Raw genomic sequence first — 20,038 nt, forward strand, 5'->3', positions numbered from 1 at the left:
ACTTACGTCGTTTAGATTTACGTCGCGTATTTCGGGAACCTAACATGCCGTAAGTACTAGGACTGCTTGTATACGAGAATTTTGTCCTTCAATACGAGGGGAGGAGGGATTGTTAGTAAAGTGAACTAATAACCCCTAAATGTAGGTTGATCTACATGCGGTTCCCCCTGGAAACCATCATGGTAAATTGCCATTTGCCAATATGGGTAAATTGATTTCATGCTAATATTATTGCCTGGAAAGCATCATGGTAAATTGCCATTTGCCAATATGGGCTAAAGGGCCGGACTTTGTGCTTACTTTAACATCTTCCACTGGAGCCCCGCCAGCATAAACTGTTAGCGCAGGCGGGTGCATCATTCCATTATCATACACAAAAAAATACCGTTGTGACAAGGATATTTTCATCCTCATACAAGGTTCTACGAAATTTTTTCTAGGGAAAATACGAGATTAGAGTGTCATATGTAGATAATATAAAATCACGTTTTTTAATAGATTTTTTTTATTTGTTCGTACGAGGTTAAGTTTTGTAATGTTGGCAACCCTACTCGAAACCCGCATTGGTATACCTATTAATGTTATAAAGATTTTATGCAGGGGTTAGGATATCATTAACTTAATATTTAAAGGAAAATCCTATTGTTTTTACATGAAGACTCCAAGTATTTTGTGTGCAAGGTTCTACTAACGTATACTTCAACAAAATATAAAATTATAAAACTTAAATATTTTTCATCAACAAAATATAATACATACATATTTTTCTTTTTAAATGCACTTAATAAAAATAATACAGGACAATTAACATAGAAATAATCTTTATTCAAATAAATTCAGTACAAGCACAGATAACATTGGTACAAGCACTTTTGAATAATCATATTTTTGATTCTACCACTCATTGAGAAGCAGATTCATTACAAGAAGAATGAGCAAGAAACTTGTGTGTTGCTCTTTTGAATAAAATAACACTATGTATGACTATACAGTGCTGTTTTGAATTGTCCACAAACTTAAAAAAAACTTGTGCAACGGGTAATAGGAAAAGTAAACAAGTAATTAGCCACCCTGGTAAAAAGCAAGTTATTGCGTACATATTATAATTCCAATGACCATTGTAAAACAGTAACGGAAACGATCTGAAGTCGCACTAAGAATGTTTAAAATTTTATATGCAAAGAAGAAAATCTCTTGTGTTATCCTTTGCAATTCTTGTCGAACAATACAAATAAGAGCCGACAATCTCTCTGTAAACTTTAGCCGACGTTCATTGGAATGCTTCGCAACGCGCGCTGTATCAGTACAAGAGTATAATCTCGTTTTCTGCGGCTTTTAACGAAAGCCTGATAATACGGAGAGACGCAGAGCAAAACAAATCGCAAGTATTTGTGCACATGCGTCCTTTTCGCTCCACGCACGCGCTTCATTGCAGAGCGGCAGTCGTGCGTCGCCCGTCGCCGTGGCCGCACCTCCGCGCAATTCTTTTTCGCCGAGGCACCACCACGCGCCAAATGGCGCCCAAACCGGGACACTGCACACGCGGGTAAGTAATTACATAATGTTTGATGTTGGTGGAATATGGAAAGCTGTTGTTTTAGGGAGATGATGAGTGGTCCATGACGCAGCATCTTCTAGGATACAAGGGCGTGGTAGGACGTCGACTCGGGAGGGGGCACGGAGTCGGCGTGCTGGCGATAGCACCTGATAACGTTGCAGCCCACCCACTGTCAACAAACGAATTACATAAAATGTTGGATCAGACACGGATGCTTGGCGAGAACTAGTGGAGAGTCATCTCAAGATGTGTCTATTGATTTTCGTGTCGCGTTCCAGAGATTGTGCCACGATCGTTTAACGCCCGAGAGGCAATTAGATATGTTGTCGCAGCCTCTTTAACATTCAGCGGCGGAACTCGTCGTATAAAAATACGATCTTCCCGTAAGATCTCTCGGGAATATTGGATCGCTTGTTGATGGCTACGGTACTCAGTATTACACTACCTATTTAACTTTTCCTCTAGGACCAGAAAGCAGCTTATTTATAATTCATAACCTTGAATTTCGTCTCGGATTAATATTTCGTAAGATTCTCAGATGAAACTGCCTCATAAAGGGATGCTTTGCGAATTATGTTAACGTATTACATACACATTTTAGCGTATTTGTAGTTGTCGCGATATATTCGTATATTTTTAAAATGTAGTCTATTTTATATAAGAATTCCTTTGAATAAATATAACTTAAGGTCATATTTTCCAATGCAGTAAATCGATTTATTGAATATGTACAGTTATGTACATAGACTGAGAGAATATTTTCATCACTAATTTGTTTAAGAAGGTTTGAATTAGTTACCATTTCGTGTACTTAAAACTCAAATTCATTTATTTTATCATATAAAAAAATCGAAGTTAATAAAAGTTAATATAATTCTGAAATCTTTAAAAGGAGATTATGTGATTATAATTACTGTAGAAGGGAATTGTTACTACTATTCCTGTTTTTAAAAAGTTTCTACAACGTGACGTTACGCACACTTTTTGGGAAGAATTTTGTTTTCTGAGAATTTATAGAGTATTATAAAAGCAACAAGGGATTAAGAAGCGATTTTGAACGTAACCGAAAGATTAATGATACCATTCGTCCTCACTTTTAGACCTTCGTCAAGTGTTCTTGACGTAGAGTCACGCGTGACTACGAGAATTGCGAGAAAGTTTGTTGTTTTTAAAATATTACTGGAACTAGAATACATCTTATTAACTTGAAGCATATATATACCCCACTATATGTACCCATACACTAAAATTGTAGCTGAATTAAATATCTATTATAAAATTCTCGTGTCACATTCGTAACAAAGCTGCTCTAAACTGTCTTGACCGATTATTATGAAATTTTGTGTGTATATGAAGTGAAAGTGAAGTATGATTGTGAAATGTGTGTGTCTGAGAATAGGACGTAAACTATTTTTCATATCTTTAAGTGATAACGGTTAAATCCCAAGTAATATTTTTTTATTTGTTTGGTGAAAATTTATGTTTATGATTTAATTTGATTTTTTAAAATTCATAAATTTATGGTTATGAATTTTAAAAAATACATACATATATATATGATATATAAATACGAAAGTTTGTGAGTATAGATAGATGGATAGATGTTTCTTACTTTTTCACGCAAAAATTGCTGAATGGATTCTGATGAAACTTTACAGTAATATAACTTACACATCAAATAACACATAGACTACAAATTTCATGCGGGTGAAACCGCGGGCATAGCTGGTGTATCTATATGTAGGAGATTACTTTTAGGGTTATCTCAAGTTATTGCTGTTTTATGGTATTATATCAAGATCATGAAAGCCTTAGCGAAGCAGTAAATAACTCGGAGTAGAATATAACTGAGGCCACTTTCCGAGTATACATCATGCTGTACTACCTTCGAGGTAGGTTTTAAAACTCGTGATAATATGATTTTTACGAACACACAATTGACTACATATTTTTACTATGTCGTAGTTTTGGGAACCTCTGTTTCACTTATTTTTATTGGAACTTTATTGTTAAATTTATGTATTTCAATAGCTATTGTTAATAGGAGATATTGTAACTAGAATTTTATATTTAAAAAGAGTGTAATTTTTATCTTCTATTCTTCGTAAGTTTTGCCATTGTGAGTACCATTGAATTGGTAAAATGTCACAACTCGCGAGGAGTTGTGACCTTTTACCAATTGTATACATATTTTGCTTTTGTATTTTACAATACATCCTTATTTACATTGTGGATTAATCTTCTATAATTTTTGCATTCAAATTCTAATTTAGACGGCAGGGAATGGAATAACTGTTGAAAAAAATATCTTATTGAGCAAAGACAATTTGTGGATGTCACAACATTAAAGTTTATTTGAGATAGTCATTTAGTGAACCGATTTTAAACGAATATATTTTTTAATGGCCAATAATCAAACCTCTTCTTTGGAGGGAATGTCGAGATGACAGCGAACAGAAATGAATAGAAGAGAAAAAAATATTACGTTGACCCTAATTGATGTGGAATAAGGAAAGAAAGATACTGAATTTCTTGATGATTTTTTTTTCTGTTAACATTATCTTCAAAAATCTTACTAATATTATAAACGAGAAAGTTTGTGAGTGTGGATGGACATATGGATGTTTGTTACTCTATCACGCAAAAAGTACTGGGTTTATTTTGATGAAACATCACAAGACTAGCCGGCCAGACGGCGTGGTATAGAGTTGTTTCATTTTGTGTACTTTTTTCTTACATAGATTTATTTATATTTTGTTGTCCACTCAGCTCGTATGATACTCTTCATTACATAGTATAAAACAAAGTCGCTGTCGCTGTCTGTCTGTCTCTATGTATGCTTAATTCTTTAAAACTACGCAATGGATATTGAAGCAGTTTTTTTAATAGATAAAGTGATTCAAGAGGAAGGTTTATATATATAATACATGTACACCCGTGCGAAGCCGGGGCGAGTATCTAGTAGTTTTATAAAATCCATTGACAATGCAATAAAAAATGTAGTAATTGAGTTATTTTTAACTGTAGCAACTAGTTCAACTACACGATAGGGCTAGTGACAGATATTATAAATATTAGCACAGGCAAGATAATATTCTATTACAAAACTCTCCTGTACGATTACATGACTTTACTACATAAAAAATTAAATTAGGTAATTTTATTAATTAAAGCATACACAAGTATAGAAATGTTGTATTGTACATATATTATACTCTCGTGTATAGTCGCAAGTGAGTTATTACATACTGCAGGAACATGGTCATCATTCCTACGGCATTGTATGCGCTAACCTACTGGTCAGACGTTTCTTTACCCCGTTTCCATTTATATGGAAATAACTATAGAACCAGACCGCGGTAAAGCTTATCTACCGGATATTAAACGACTCGCTGATACAAGGGCATTGGTGGATAGTGAAAAGTTTCTTCTATTCTTATTTTTCTTTTTTCTTACTTGTTAATATTTTTTTTGTCGACCTCAGTGGTCTAGTCAATGATTTACGTCCTATGGTCGCTGGTTCGATTCCTCGCACGATACAAACATTTGTATTCATGAGTATGATTGTTTGAATCGGTCTGGGTGATATTTTGTAAATACGTAAATATTATGAATACAAAAAAATCTATGTATTTATATCAGTTGTCTAGTACCCATACCACAAGCACTGCTTAACTTGGGACTAGATGACACTGTGGGAATTGGCCAGGGCTATTTTAGATTATTATTATTATTATTTATTTTATTAAAAAAACACCTAAGGAAGTAGATCAAGATGAGACGAGCAAACAAAAATCCACCGATATCGTCGCAAAAATTATATTTACTTATGTCATATATGTAAAACAATATAGTATTATAAAAAACATAGACAATAAAAAAGGTATAAAAAACAGTTCGCAACAGGGGTGTTCACGTTTTCTCTTCATGTTATCCTCTCTTATGAGGATGTAATGAATAGAAATATTTAATCAATAAAAAGAGTTATTTGCATATCAGTTGTACGTCACTAATTGGAGTACTACGACTATTTTGATTGGAAATAAATGCGGTTAATTAGTATTAATTACATTGAATGAAGCGTATTGCAATTGGGTATCACGAATAATTTATTACGAAAATCAATGAATTTATATGACAGTTAGTGTCTAGCTAGAGATTTATATTTATTTAGCTATTTTTTATTTTGATGTATTTATTACTTATTTACTTATTATGAATACTTTTGAGTCCTTCCAATTCAAACGGGGATCGAAATTACAACGGCCTGAGCCAAGGTTCGAATCCCTAGTGGTGCCCTTAGACTAAAGTATTCGTCAGGGAGCTGGTCTTCAGCCGCTCCATAAGTCCTTCCACGGGTTTGGAGTGCCATCTGCATTCGCCACCTATCCTCCAGTAGAGCCTTAAAGGCAAGTTGCAGCCAACAGCATTAGAATAATCTGAAATAAAAAATAATAATTTTCTGTTATATAGGTTCCTATAATTATGTAATATTCTCTTACCATATATGTGCCTTTACGTTGTTTTTTTATAAATCAATTGATCTTCTAGAATAACACAAAGTGATTTACAGAATCTATCAGAATTTCCCATCCAATATATCGAATGGATTCTATGCAGTCGACGACCGTTTTATGTCCTTCGAGTTTAATAGGGTTGTTAACTTATTTTTTATCCTAGAGGAACAGATAAACCTTATACATTTATGTTTATCACTTGGGACAAAGAAAATACAATGCGTTTTTTTATTATATTCTATTTTATTTAGACTATTACATTTCCCCACACTCGTCTCGTGTCCGGTTAGTTTCAGTAGATTTCCGTAAAGACAGGATACAGTCTGTCCCAGTGGGACATTGAAATTTCTGAAAGAAACATGGGACGTCCTGTGAAATACGGGATCGTTAAACATTAGTCTTTAATGGTATAGTGATAAGGTTGTTATTGTGAAGTGAGGGATATGAAACATGTACAATCGCTCAATGCTACAGGGATTAAGGTCTGACAGGAGATTGCAAGACTCGTTCTTTGTATTTACTTATGTTGCTCTATCTACAAGGATTGAAATGTAATCTGCTTTGAAAGATGATCATCTCTGTATACAATACTACCAAGTTTATGTAGGTATATATTAAGTATATTTAGTTAAGTATAATAAATAAATAAATATCCCTGTACAATTAACACAGTGCCATCTAGTCCCACGGTAAGCAGAGCTTACGTTATGGATATTAGACAACTGAGACAATTATTATATACATTTTTTGACATAATATGTAAAGAAAATACCCAGACCGTTACAAACAATCATACTCATGAACACATATGTTTGCATTGTGCAAAGAATCGAACCCGTGACCATTGGAAAAAAAGCGGTGTTTGTTTATGGTGTTGCCTGCACTAACAATTTACGCTGGCTGGGCTCCAGTAGAGGATGATAGAATGTATAAGTAAGGTCGTGGAGCCAATTGTGGTGTATTTACCATGATTTGACGATGATGGTTTTCAGCAGGAACCGTGTGCAGGTCGGTATGATATAGTACATTGCTATTTTATTCTGTCTATAGTTTTTAATAATAATAATATTACATTACCAATAACTTTCTCCCCCATGTGCTGTGAATTTAGAGTATCAATATTCGATAAACTGGTTGATCCGGCAGAGATTCTAAAATACACAAAAAATAATTCATAATGAATATTTGTTCAACCCGGACAAAGACAGAATAGCAAGATAGTCTACAACATAAAATACATGTACTCTAAGAAATATGCACGTTCTACGCATTTGCATGCAAACTGCAAATTTGTTTACAAGCTTGTTCTGTAACGTGCTATATTTTATCGGTGTGTTTTACAACTGGCAACACTGTGGTGCATTTTAAAAAGTGTGCCGTTTAAAAGATAAGATAGCACCACGGATGTTTTGGCGGTAAAATATCACATGAGTAAGAGGCGAGGTCGTTAGGTACATTTTTCAACCGACTCGTGTACATTACGAGATATCGTTGCCAATTTTTAATATTTCTTGTGTGCTTAATAAAAAGAGTTTATTGTCTCCTCAGAACAGAAGTAGGTTATACAACTGAACCGAAACTAAAACCATATTTCGGTGTAGGTTTCAATTTCGGCTAAAATTACTTTCTTTTGTATCTTTATAGGTTTTTGTTGTACGTTACAAATACGTCATTTTGTTCAGTATGACAGTCTTGTAATACCTAATGATTTTGTTACCGGACACGAGATATCGAGTATAATTCTTAGGAAGTTAGGCTTTTTACTGAGTTCAGTATTACGAGATAATTCGAATATTTATAAGGAGTTTACAACCAAAAAAAGTTGTTCTCTAAACAGAACTAAAGTAAATTACATATACCCTGTACTTGTAGATTCATCATCATCGTCATCATCGCAGCCCGGAAGACGTCCAGTGCTGGACATTATATTATATTTATTATATACTTGTAGATTATATTTAGAAAATGTGCATGTAAATGGTAGTAACATATTTCATATAATCGTTACATAGTATAGAATAAAGTCGCTGTCGCTGACTATCCGTCCCTATGTACGCTTAAATATTTAAAACTACGCAATGGATTTAGAAGCGGGTTTTGTTTGTAATAGTTAGAGTGATTCTAGAGGAAGGTTTATATTATAATAAAACATACATGTACACCCGTGCGAAGCCGGGGCGAGTCGCTAGTATAATATATTTGTCATCATATAGAGAAGTTAGATTATTTTAAAATATTAAGAATATTACTAAGATTATCTTTGTATCAAGTTTTATTTCGAATATTCCTTCTCTGTGCCAGTTCAGCGAAACGAACTTGAAATTCGAACAATTCGAAAATCAAATATTTCGAAATTTTAAGATACGAAGAAAACTGTATTTGAATAAATAAAATTATTCCGCGAATCTCGTAAATGTTTCGATTCCTGAAGGTTGGTGTAATAAAGCAAAACTTTTTAGTAACTTGTGATTTATGACGATGCCTACCATCGACAACAAGGCCATAATTCAAAAACTCCTCTCGTACAAGGCGCCAGTGACTCGTAGCAAGGCTTAATTTGACAAAAATTTGATTTGCCTCTAATAAATTCTGACGTTCTTCGGGAGGTTCAATTAAAAGTTTACTCCGTGTGGTGACGGTACAGGAATAAATACGTCACTACTGCTTTCCTATCAAGGATGTTGTATGGGCCAAGAAATTAAATGTCGTCACGATTGTAATTTTTTTTATTAAGTATTTTACGGCACTGGATATTCCCTTTCAGCCAACGACTGTCATTCTACATGAGGTTGCCAGAGGCATTGTCAACTGACAATGTTCTGATTAATTCCCCAGTTGACACGGCCATATTTCGCTCGATATCGGAGCAAACCTGCCGTCTCTCGGATTAATATTAATATACTTATTTATTTCATGCTACTAATAGCCTATATTATAAATATTTTATACGCTTTATATATATTTATTTAATTAACAGTAATTTACCATTAAACTTCTTATTATTTTAATAGTAGTAAGGAAGTTAAAGATGTATGTTGAACCTCGTCTAAGCATTGTAGTTTGCTGTTGTCTAAGCAAGCTAATTTTAATTATGGGTTCTCGTTATGTCAAATAAAAAAGCACAAGTATGCTTGCTGCTTACCGATGGTAAGTGATTACCAGTGACCATGAACTTGATACCAGAAGAAATTAAAGTGTCTTAAATATATTAATATTTATAAAAATATCGTATTAAGACCACATGAATTCAAGTAGTCTATGTCTCCAACTTCTAAATTTAAAACAACTACAAACACCAAAGTAAATTAAAGTCATCATCATCATCATCGCAGCCCGGAAGACGTCCACTGCTAGACATAGGCCTCCCCCAAAGATCTCCACGACGATCGGTCCTGCGCTGCTCGCATCCAATGCCTTCCCGCGATCTTGACCAGCTATGTGCCCTGCCCATTGCCACTTCAAAGTCGCAATTCTTCGGGCTATGTCGGTCACTCTGGTTCTAATTTAAAGTAAATTAAAGTGTAATTAAAATATTATTTAAAAAAATAACGTATTAGAACGCCATGAATTCAGGTGCTCAATGTCTATATTTGAGATTCGATAGATTTCTATAATTAGAACAACACTAGAGAAAATTAAAGTGTCTTAAAAAGATTATTTAAAAAAAATCGTATTAGGAAGGTATGTTTGCGAGTCGTCTATGTGTCCAATTGCGATTTGACAGAGTTCTAAATTTAAAATCCATACTATAAAGATTCTAGAACATTCTATAAATTTAAACGTTCCAGAGAATATTAAAATGCACAGATTAAATGCTTTTCCAATCTGCAGTAACCTCAATTTCCAGTATCAATTCCAATATACAAATGAACTAACGATTACCTACACACCACTAACCTCGACATGCCCCAGTAACGTCACTTTCCGTAGAATGTAATGAAATTCCCGTCCAACTCGATTCCACCTTTAATTATACGTTTCCCGATAAAGTAAACTTTGTTGGAAATAACTTGATATCCGTACGTATTTATATGCAAATGTACTTTTCATGTTTTAAACGATTCCTGCTTTGTATTAGGGCGTGGGTTGTAAATTTTTTAATCATATTTACATCTGGAATGAGAATGCATGCTATGTTGACTCAGGCATGCAGAGAGTTTGTCAAACATCAGAGGTATGACGAAACATATATTATTCACGGTCTCAGTGGTATAGCAGTTTAGCACACCGCCTTCCTTTCGGTGGTCGTAGGGTCGATTTCTCGCACAGAGCATGCTATGTTGACTTAGGCATTCAGAGAGAATAATAAAACATGTAATATTCTCGGTCTCAGTGGTCTAGCAGTTTGGCATACCGCCTTACTTCCGATGGTCGCGGGTTCGATTCCTAGCACAGTGTATGTTATTTTGACTCAGGCATTCAGAGATAATAATGAAACACATAATATTCTCGGTCTCAATGGCCTAGAAGTTTAGCTCACCGATTTTACGTTTGATGGTCGCAAGTTTGATTCCTCGCACGGTGCTAATATTTGTTTTCATGAGTATGATTATTTGTATCGATGCGGGTATTTTCTATGTACAGAATATATTAATAAAATATCTAAGTATTTAATCACTTGACTAGTATCTGTAACATGAATTCTGCTTAGTTTGAGAATAGATGGCGTTGTGTGAATTGTCCAGGGTTATTTGATCAGAAAGTACCTGCCAATTGCTTGTTTGATTAGTTCTAATAAAATAAGTTTGGACGGCAAACTTATTTAATTTACAGTTCTACTCTTATTCTCTCTACTTCAACGTGTTACCTGAATCTCAATGAAAAGTAAGCTGCGGTACCAGACTTTTTAAGTCAAATAAAGGAAACCATTGTTCTTCTTATAATTGAAAGTAAAGTCAAAATATTGTTTATATGCTACGTATAATAAAATCGTAAAATAGTGACTAGACAAAAAGTGTTATATGTTGTTTATATTGTAAAATGTCAAGATCATACTATATATATTGTTTGTATAACTATGTATATTATGTATGTATTTATTAAAAATGTATAGAGTATTTCTATCAGTTGTCTAGTATTTAAATATGCTTGACTTGGGATTAGGTGGCGCATTAAGAATTGTCCAGGGTTATTAATAATAGGTATAATATAAATGAAACCTTCATTCATCTTTATCGTTTTTTTGTTGCAATTCTGCTTTTGAAATAAGTGGTAGAATACTTTACTTATGATTATTCATCTGCTTATGTAAGTGCTTACATTAAGTTTATCTAATATATACCTACCTACTTCTGTCCTGTACTTGTGTTTATACTCGTCCGAAACGGCTTGACCGATTTTGATGAAATTTAAAAATTTTAAACTTAATCTCAGACCTACTGAATATTCATATACTTAGTATATTCAGTAGGTCTGAGATTAAATTTATAACTAATTTTCATACCCCTAAGTGTTAAGAGTGGCTTACCTCAAATTATTTTTTTTTTCGACAATTTTTTTATTTTTATTACTTTATAATGTGACATTAAGAATACATACAATACCCACCCTTCTACGACCAACCTCTATTTTTTAATAGCGATTTAAATTTATATGGCAAAATAACGTTTGCCGGGTTATTTAGTATAAATACGAGTATAGTTTTTATTATACAGAATTCTATTAATGCTTAAAAATTAGCAACCTCTTTTTTTATTCGAGCCATGGTACTAGAACCGGTACATAAAGTAGGTAAATATAATCTTCTATTATCTATCAAAGTTGCTGAGTTTTGTTTAGTAGTAAAATATTTAAGTAAGGAATAACAAATAGGGTGCAAGTTGCGTGCGGTGGTCGGTCTGTCCGTCCCCTGGTTTATTAATGTGTGTTGTGGATCTGTGTGGTTGTAATATTTAAGGATATTGTCCCTTTATTCCCTGCTTTAGTCTACGACGCTTTATAGAGGTACTTGCAAGGCTTATTCAGTCACTTCAGACGGTTCTCGTTTCTGGAACTCATTGAGTGAGGATATTTCTGTATTTCCCAATTCCCGTCTTTAGACCTCATTGCAAGGATATTCGTGTACTTTACTTAGAAAAGAATATTTTTTTCGGTTAGATAGAGCATACTTTATTGCTAGTATACAGTGAAGAACAGACATAAATAATAAAAGAACTTCTATAATAACATTAAAGCGGCTTTATTGCTGAAACAGCTTTATTACAATAGAAACAGAGTTATTAGACTATAATTATCGAACAGGTATATATAATAATGAAGCAAAATACTAACAAGTATAAAATAATTGAAATGTATGTAAATAATAATAATTATATGTGAAACTGGATGAATACTGGAATATAATAAAAAATAAAAAAATAATATGGTAAAAACATATTAAAACATTACAACATACATACAACATTACATAATAAATGGGTAAAAACTTGACGTTGCCAAAACCGTCTGACAGTTTTAGCGACGTTAAAGTTAGGTTTCACCTAAAACGGTGGAGGAATTACGAAGAAATTTACTGAATAAGTTGTTATGTAAGCATAACATAGTAGAAAAATAACTCTTTAAGATAAATTTGCATTTTTTTCTTATTATTAAATACAATTAATTTGTTAATAACATGGCGCTGTGTACGTGCTTTAATCATTGTGACTTTAAATTATCATCGATATATAGTTTTTACAAATGTAGACACAGAAGAAGTTGCCATTAATTCAAATTCAAAAATCATTTATTCATGTAGGTCATTTTAGCCGCTTATGAACGTGAAATTTTTACACTATAATTTTATTTTTTTCCCTATCGACAGTTCGGTATATAGATCCAATTGAGAAGAACTGGCAAGAATCTCAATTGAATTACTTTTTTTTTAAAGCCAGTTTATTTACAATGTATTTTTATATAGGTAGGTGTCTATGTCTAACATTAAATGAAAATATAGTGCATGAACAACTATTGCCATGCACGCTCGTCATTCAAGTAGTAGTACTGGTATAAGATAAGTATGTATAGAAGATAGCCCATCCACATTTTCGCAGTTGCTCCGGCAAAAAGGGTCTTACAACTTCTGCACCCAACTTTGCGGTGGTTTAGTACATTACGAGAGCCTGTGAATAGCTTTATGCTCTTGAATATATCTTGATATGAGGTCAGAATGTGAACTCGGTAAAGACGGTCCTGCTATGGGTCATTGGTGACCCAATTCTGTAGGTATGTCCTTTCCCTTTCCATATATATTGATACTTCTCGATTATAGGCCGGCTAACTTTGTTAGATTTATCTATGCCTCATTAAACTCAGTTTTATCAGAAACTGGCAGTGCGGTGCGTATCAGTTACTTTTTTTTACTACTAGCTGTTCAACTCGATTAACCCTGGGTTAAACTTGGTATTGTTTCAGGCTGCTTGACTACTATTCTTTTTATAAATTTTGATAATACAAAAAGTAAGAAGTTACATATAACACTTATCACTTTTTGTGAACCCTCTATAGAGCAAATCAATCACGAAAATCAGTAAATATGCACACATATTTATTGAATTTTCGTGATTTAGCTCCAGTAGGTAATAATGTGTATATCTGGAATAACGTACCTTAGAAGTGAAAAAGTATTAAAAAAACATTAATAAGAGTATTACCATAGCACCTTATATAAAATTTAAGGTAAAAGCTAATAAATATTTAAGGTTCTTACTTTAAATGTTGCTATTACTTATTAACCGAAATAATATTTAAACCATACAATTAATTATTACTAATTAGATGTATGATATTTAAGATGGCTTTAGTGTTTTAACATACAGTACAAATGTATCTGCAAATTAGGCGACTTCATGAAATAATATTATAGAATTATAATTTTCTGCTTGCTCTTCAACATACTTGTATTGTTTTCTTTAAATAAACAATGTGATAACAGATTAATATTGTCCACACGATAAACACATGTCACATTTAGAATCTCTGCTATTCAAAGTGTGATGAAGAGGATGACGTAGTCGGTAATTGAACAGGTGCACCGGAAGCAAATTCAACGACGATACAATACACGTTCAAATTGCAATCTATCAAAATGGACAGGCCAATTTCCAAACAATATGTTGTTAATTAACTGCCCGACTTGATTTCGTATACGTGTGCAGGTACTAATGAAGAAGAATTGACAAAGAAATAAATGGATATTGTTGAATATATACGGATCAGAAGTAACCTGACATTGAGGGTGACGCTGCTGGAGTCGAGTCAAGTTCAAGAGGTTTGTGGCCCGGGTGCCAACATACTGCCCACGTTCATGATGGAGGAGTACTGGCCGAAGGGTGTGGTGTATCGGCGCTTCAGTGCCATCGTCAGTGCTACGACACCGATTTATATTTGATTATTAATAAAAAAGTGTTATAAATAATAAATAAGAAGTACACCGCTTTAATCTCTTGATTCTGTAATGGTGTTTTTATTTAATGACTAGGAGTACCTTGTAATATTAGATATATTATAAGGAGTACCTTATAATATTAGCTATCTGCGAGTGAAATCCATGTTAAAATCTGTACAGCCATTTCAGAGATTACTAAGAACAAACAGGCAGAAACAGACCATAATTTGAATTTTTTTTGATGTAAGTAAAGTTTTTTTATATACAACATAGGATTGCCAGTCTTTTAAGTAGAGATAAAGTCTTGAAGCTTTCAATATCATTGCCAGAAAGTGATTCTATAATGTGGTTGTGCGTGGCAAAAAGTTTCTGGAAAAACGCACGGTGGAGGATCGCCATTCATCCAGATACTGTTACCTAATTTAAAATTACAAACAGACTTCAATTTGTTTAGATAAAATAGAAAAACATAAAGTAATTAAGGTATAGGTAATTACTTTATTTTTTTACTTTACAACCTTAACCTGACAAATACACAACAAAAAAATATTATCTAAATAAATACAACTCTGTGTTCTGATAGAAGTGATTCCTTTATATACCTACACATACAATCGTAATTGAATGTATATATTATACGTTTACATAAGACTACATTTGCCGTGGGTACTTGTTGTAAACATTAATTAACTAAACAAAGCGCGCTGAGATTTTGTCCGCCGCAATGCACAGACACAATAAAGACTAATTAAAACGCACTGGAGCTAGAATTACTTGATGTCCATACAAATTATTCTATAATAATTAATTACCTACTCTTTCATATAGATTTAATTTTAATGACGCGTTTTAAAAAGGAATTAAGTGGATCGGTAAATTAGGTGTCATCTTGATAAAAGATTCTCTATTTGGCATATTAATTAAGAAGAAATAATTTCGGTTTTCCCTTTTCAGAGAAAGCCAAAAGAATATTACTATACAGCTATTTTCTTCGGTAGTGTTTTATATTTCCTTCAAATAATTGTCTTTATACGTTTGCATTCCCATTATCTGTCAAAACTGACCAAAAAAATATTAGAAAGATCATTTATTCCAAATTTAAAAATATTTTTTATTACTTCTTTACAGCGACAAAATCGAATAAAAAATGACCTAACGGCCAATCATTGTGGGTGCGATATCCATTATTGGGTATTTCGATTTTGTTTTATTAGATTTAGTGACTGTCGTTCTCATTTTTCTCTTACTCTGTGCTGTCTTATCCACTGGCTTTGCGTGCTATTTTTTGGCTTATGTCCGTTCTAGTGATACAGTCTATATTCACGTAATTTTTTTTATTAAGATCCGTCATTATCTGTTTTTCTTAATCCCAATTAAGGATAACAAACAAACAAAAAGTCATCGGAACCGATACGATATTGAAATCTTAAAGATAAAACTTACTTATGTAAAAGGTATTGCACCCCATGGGCGGTGGTTATCATTTCTATGCCGTACATCTGCGGCAAGCTTGTTTGTCCTCTCATTCATTCATAATTTAAGAGCTGTGCTCTTGTCGGTGGAGCTCCCGCCACCTTCCACGTTCTTCCATCAGTCCTTTTAGCTGTTGATACGACACGACTCCAACTTTTTCTTTAACTTGCTTGATATAGCTATGTCTTGGTCTTCCTCTTCCTCTCTTTCCATTTATTTTTCCTTCTATAATGTTGTTAATTAGTTCGTCGTGTCGTATCAAGTACCCCAACATTTTCCCCCGCCTATTCTCAATAATATCTATGATCTGTCTCTTTTCTTTAATCCTCTCAAGCACTTCTTCATTCCTTATTTTATCTTTCCAGCTAATTCTTTCCATTATTTTGTAATATAAATAAATAAATATATTTCAGATTTATAATATTGGTATGTATATATTAGTACGCGAAACTTGACGTGATCACGTAGATCAAACATTGTATTAAGAGGACAAATAAAGACCAACTTTTATCTAAAGCAAACGAACTCGCTCGTAACTGCTAACTAGTAGAAAAATAAAACGGTTTTGTCGTTACTATCGTTATTCAGATTCCATTATTTTTTATTTGACCTTGCAATGTTTATAGTGGTATCTTGTATTAGTTTGAAACGGTTATATCCCGCCGACTTCCCTCACTAGGCGAGACAATTGTTGGGACATTTTTATTTGTTTCACTGGTTATCTCGCGGGGCTTACGGATGATCTAAACGAATGAGTGCCGCTGTAGGAATGAAGTGTTTTTTATACTTTACTATTTGTTTGTTTGTTGTATGTGAAAGTATGTTTGTCAACATTTTATAATGAAACGGCTGAATAGTTCTTAATAAAATTTAATATGGAATCGACAATTTGACGAGTAATTGTCAAAGTAGACATCTATTATTAGACAATGGATATATGTTATCTTAAGGTATAAAAATATATATTGATGTAAAAAAAATGACTTCTCCAGTAATAGCTGGTAAAGAAAATTACAATTTATTTTGATTATTTGTTCTGAAACATACCAAGTTGAATATAAAATTAGTACTTGAAAGTAACAATACAAAAAAAAAACTCCAAAAATGAAATATCCATTATGCATCCAAAATCCCTATCGCATCTAACAAAGCGAAATGATGACGTTGAAATAATAAAACATAAAAATTTACCAGTTGAATTTCTTGCCAGTTGTTCTCAATTGAAGTAGGTGGCCGAACTTAGTTATAGTGCAGAGGAGACTGAAAGGTCCTATCTTAATAAATAATTTTGAAATGTTTGAACAGATCTCCGTAAAATGTAGTTTAAAACCATCTCATTCACGTCAATTTTCAAACAAAAATCAAAACTACATAATAATCGTTACATTCAACCTCTTTATATATTGGGGGTTAAGAACGCTAAAGTTCATTACGGAAATTGCACGTAGGTGTATATCGAGAGACGCAGTAGTGCTACGTAATTTCGTAGTAACTTCGGGTATTCTTAGAAGCGCTACGAAGCTACGTAGAAACCGCTACGACATCCGTAGGTACACCATTTCTTACTATCCAATCTAGGTACATTAATATTTAATAATCTCTACAGACCTTCTACAAGCAGTTTTACGCGGCTTCGTAAATGCAGAACCTTTTATTCTTGTTCCCGTAGCAGTGAACTTTCCAAAATCATCCTTGTTGCTAATGCCATAAATGCGAAAATTGCGTGATCTGTACAACTCAACTTATAGTCATGAAATTTTGGTATACACGTAGCATTTACGTCATAGGATACTTTCAACCAATTTCAAAAAAGGAGCTCTCAACACTCGTTTAATGCTCTATCGAAATATTTTTCCACGTGAAACGATTTCGATAATGCGTTTATTTGAAAGCTAGTACTTCGCGTATGTTCCTATTCATTCATAAAGTATGAGAATGGATGAAACTATTGTTTTCTCCCAGACAATACACTAACATACACTATTTATGGATGAAAAGATCTGACTATTAGTTTTTCAGTAATCCTTAATAATGCGGTCGACATTGTTTTTTTCATGAACTGAATACTATCTAATCTATTTATTAAAGTCATTAGTTACATTAATCAAGTCGCAAGCTAAATTATTACTTTATTTATACGTATGTATGATGATAATATTGCCCGATTGCCGTTCCCATCTGTACCATTAAATTTTCGTTAATTTTCCAAGACATTTCTGACTACTACGAATTTAATCACTTCCGACTTTCAATAAAGATGATAAATTGAGATAAGTATCTATACTATGTATACCTGCTTGACCATATTATATAAGCCTTATGTATAAAGAGGGGAAAAGAACAAAGAATATAGAATAAAATATTAGTAATGTAGCTCAAATTGTATGAATCTTTTCTTAAGAGATATTAGAAATACTTACATATATAGGTTGACTGTTAGAGAATGCCATCAAGCATTAAGTCCGCCATGTATACATTTTTGTGTGCAAAAGAATAAATAAATAAATAAATATAGCTAAAACTACTTATCCATATATATAATAATATAAAATTCTAATCGCAATGTCTTCTATCTGGCCAGATATAAATTTAATACTAAGGGTCCGAGAGAGATTTTACCACTACTACTAGGTTTCCGTTATCAAATTAAGACTACTTTATATAAATTTTAAACGTTTTCATTTTTAGTTAATAGTAATCCTTGTCATATTAATTGTATCTCAGGACAAATCATATAGTGCCATCTGGTCCCAAGCTAAGCAGAGCATGTCGATTCAGAGGAACTTTATATATCGGTTCGACGTAAGCTTGACTTTGATTTCTATAACTCAAAAATTCTTTTATTTATTTATTACTAGTGGTTTCATCCGCAGCATATTTATAGCCTATGTGTTATTCTGATTATACATTAGCAATATCACTAAAGTTTTAACAAATTCTGTTCAGTAGTTTCCGCGTGAAAGACTAACAATCAGCCATTCATACTCTCAAACTTTCGCGTTTATAATATTAATAATACGATTATCTTATCTGTGTTTTATTAATGAGGATATTTTCTGTCGTAGGTGATCTGTGGTGGGTAGTAGACAACCGCGGTGAATACCACATGCTGACGATATGGTAAGTGGTAATACCACAGGACCTTAACGTTATATTAATAAATTTTATCTTCAATAACTTTACTTTAGTGGTCGAAAATAGGGTGCGCCCGCCTGTGTTACCAGTATATGCTGGTAGAGATGTGAGAGTGGTGATGAGATAAGGATGAAGTCACCTCAGTAAGGTATCAGACATCGTGGCCCACTTGGAAATCATTGTGAATTATTTCCTGATAAATTCATTAACAACGACATCAAATGGCACCGCGTAGAGTACATCTTGGTTATTACCATTAGGACTCCTCCCCTCGTCTTCAATAACTAGCATCTACAATTTTTTTTACTAACTTAAAAAGCAAGCTATTTATAATATATAGTATTTTTGACTGCAATAGCGACCACGGAATAAATAAAAATAAAACATTTTATAAATCAATCTATGAATAAAAAGTAGATAAAGATCTAATGAAAAATATTCTTATTTCAGGAATAGATAAATATTTTATTTTTCAAAATAGCGCCATCTATGTTTTAGACTTAATATTAAGAGCCTCTAAGCGGCTTTATTATCGCAACTTAGTTCTAGCACCACCCGTTAGATGGCGCAATATTTTAAAGTAGGCTATAACAAATAAAATTACCAACCCTGATAAATGTATATTTTGTATGTATATTGAAATTAGGTTAATATTTAATTTCCATTTCGATAAATCTTGATTATAGTTTGCTTATGTTAAAATAAGGGAAATTCTGGATACAATATGATATATAAATTAAGAGTTACGATTAATATGTTGATAAATGCATTTATTTATTTCAGACTTAGTTTTATGACTCGACTTTACTGTAGGACGTAGGTTCGATTCTTCGTACGGCATAACCATTTGTATTTATGAGAATGATTGTTTGTATTGGCCTGAGTAGTTTCTATGTATATTATGTATGTATTTAAAGAAAAATGTATCTTAAGTATTCAATCACTCGTCTAGTACCCATAACACAAGGTTTGCTTAGCTTGGCGTTGTGT

General features: G+C 33.0%; 1 protein-coding gene across 2 annotated transcripts in view; it reads left to right on the forward strand.

Annotated features, from left to right (window-relative positions):
• The first annotated feature begins 1,465 nt into the window (after positions 1-1,465).
• The window catches only part of LOC131852040 (cubilin), a 101,743-nt gene continuing 83,170 nt past the window's right edge, over positions 1,466-20,038 (forward strand). The window contains exons 1-2 of one of the 2 annotated variants that reach the window (XM_059202618.1): positions 1,515-1,546; positions 18,979-19,033. The gene's annotated coding sequence lies outside the window, so the exon portion shown is untranslated. Of the gene's footprint in view, positions 1,547-18,978; positions 19,034-20,038 lie in introns of both variants that reach the window. The other variant, XM_059202619.1, reaches the window with a different exon arrangement.

This window comes from Achroia grisella, unplaced genomic scaffold (genome assembly GCF_030625045.1).
Source record: "Achroia grisella isolate CSIRO2021 unplaced genomic scaffold, CSIRO_AGI_Agris_v1 utg821, whole genome shotgun sequence".
NCBI classification, from domain to species: Eukaryota; Metazoa; Arthropoda; class Insecta; order Lepidoptera; family Pyralidae; genus Achroia; species Achroia grisella.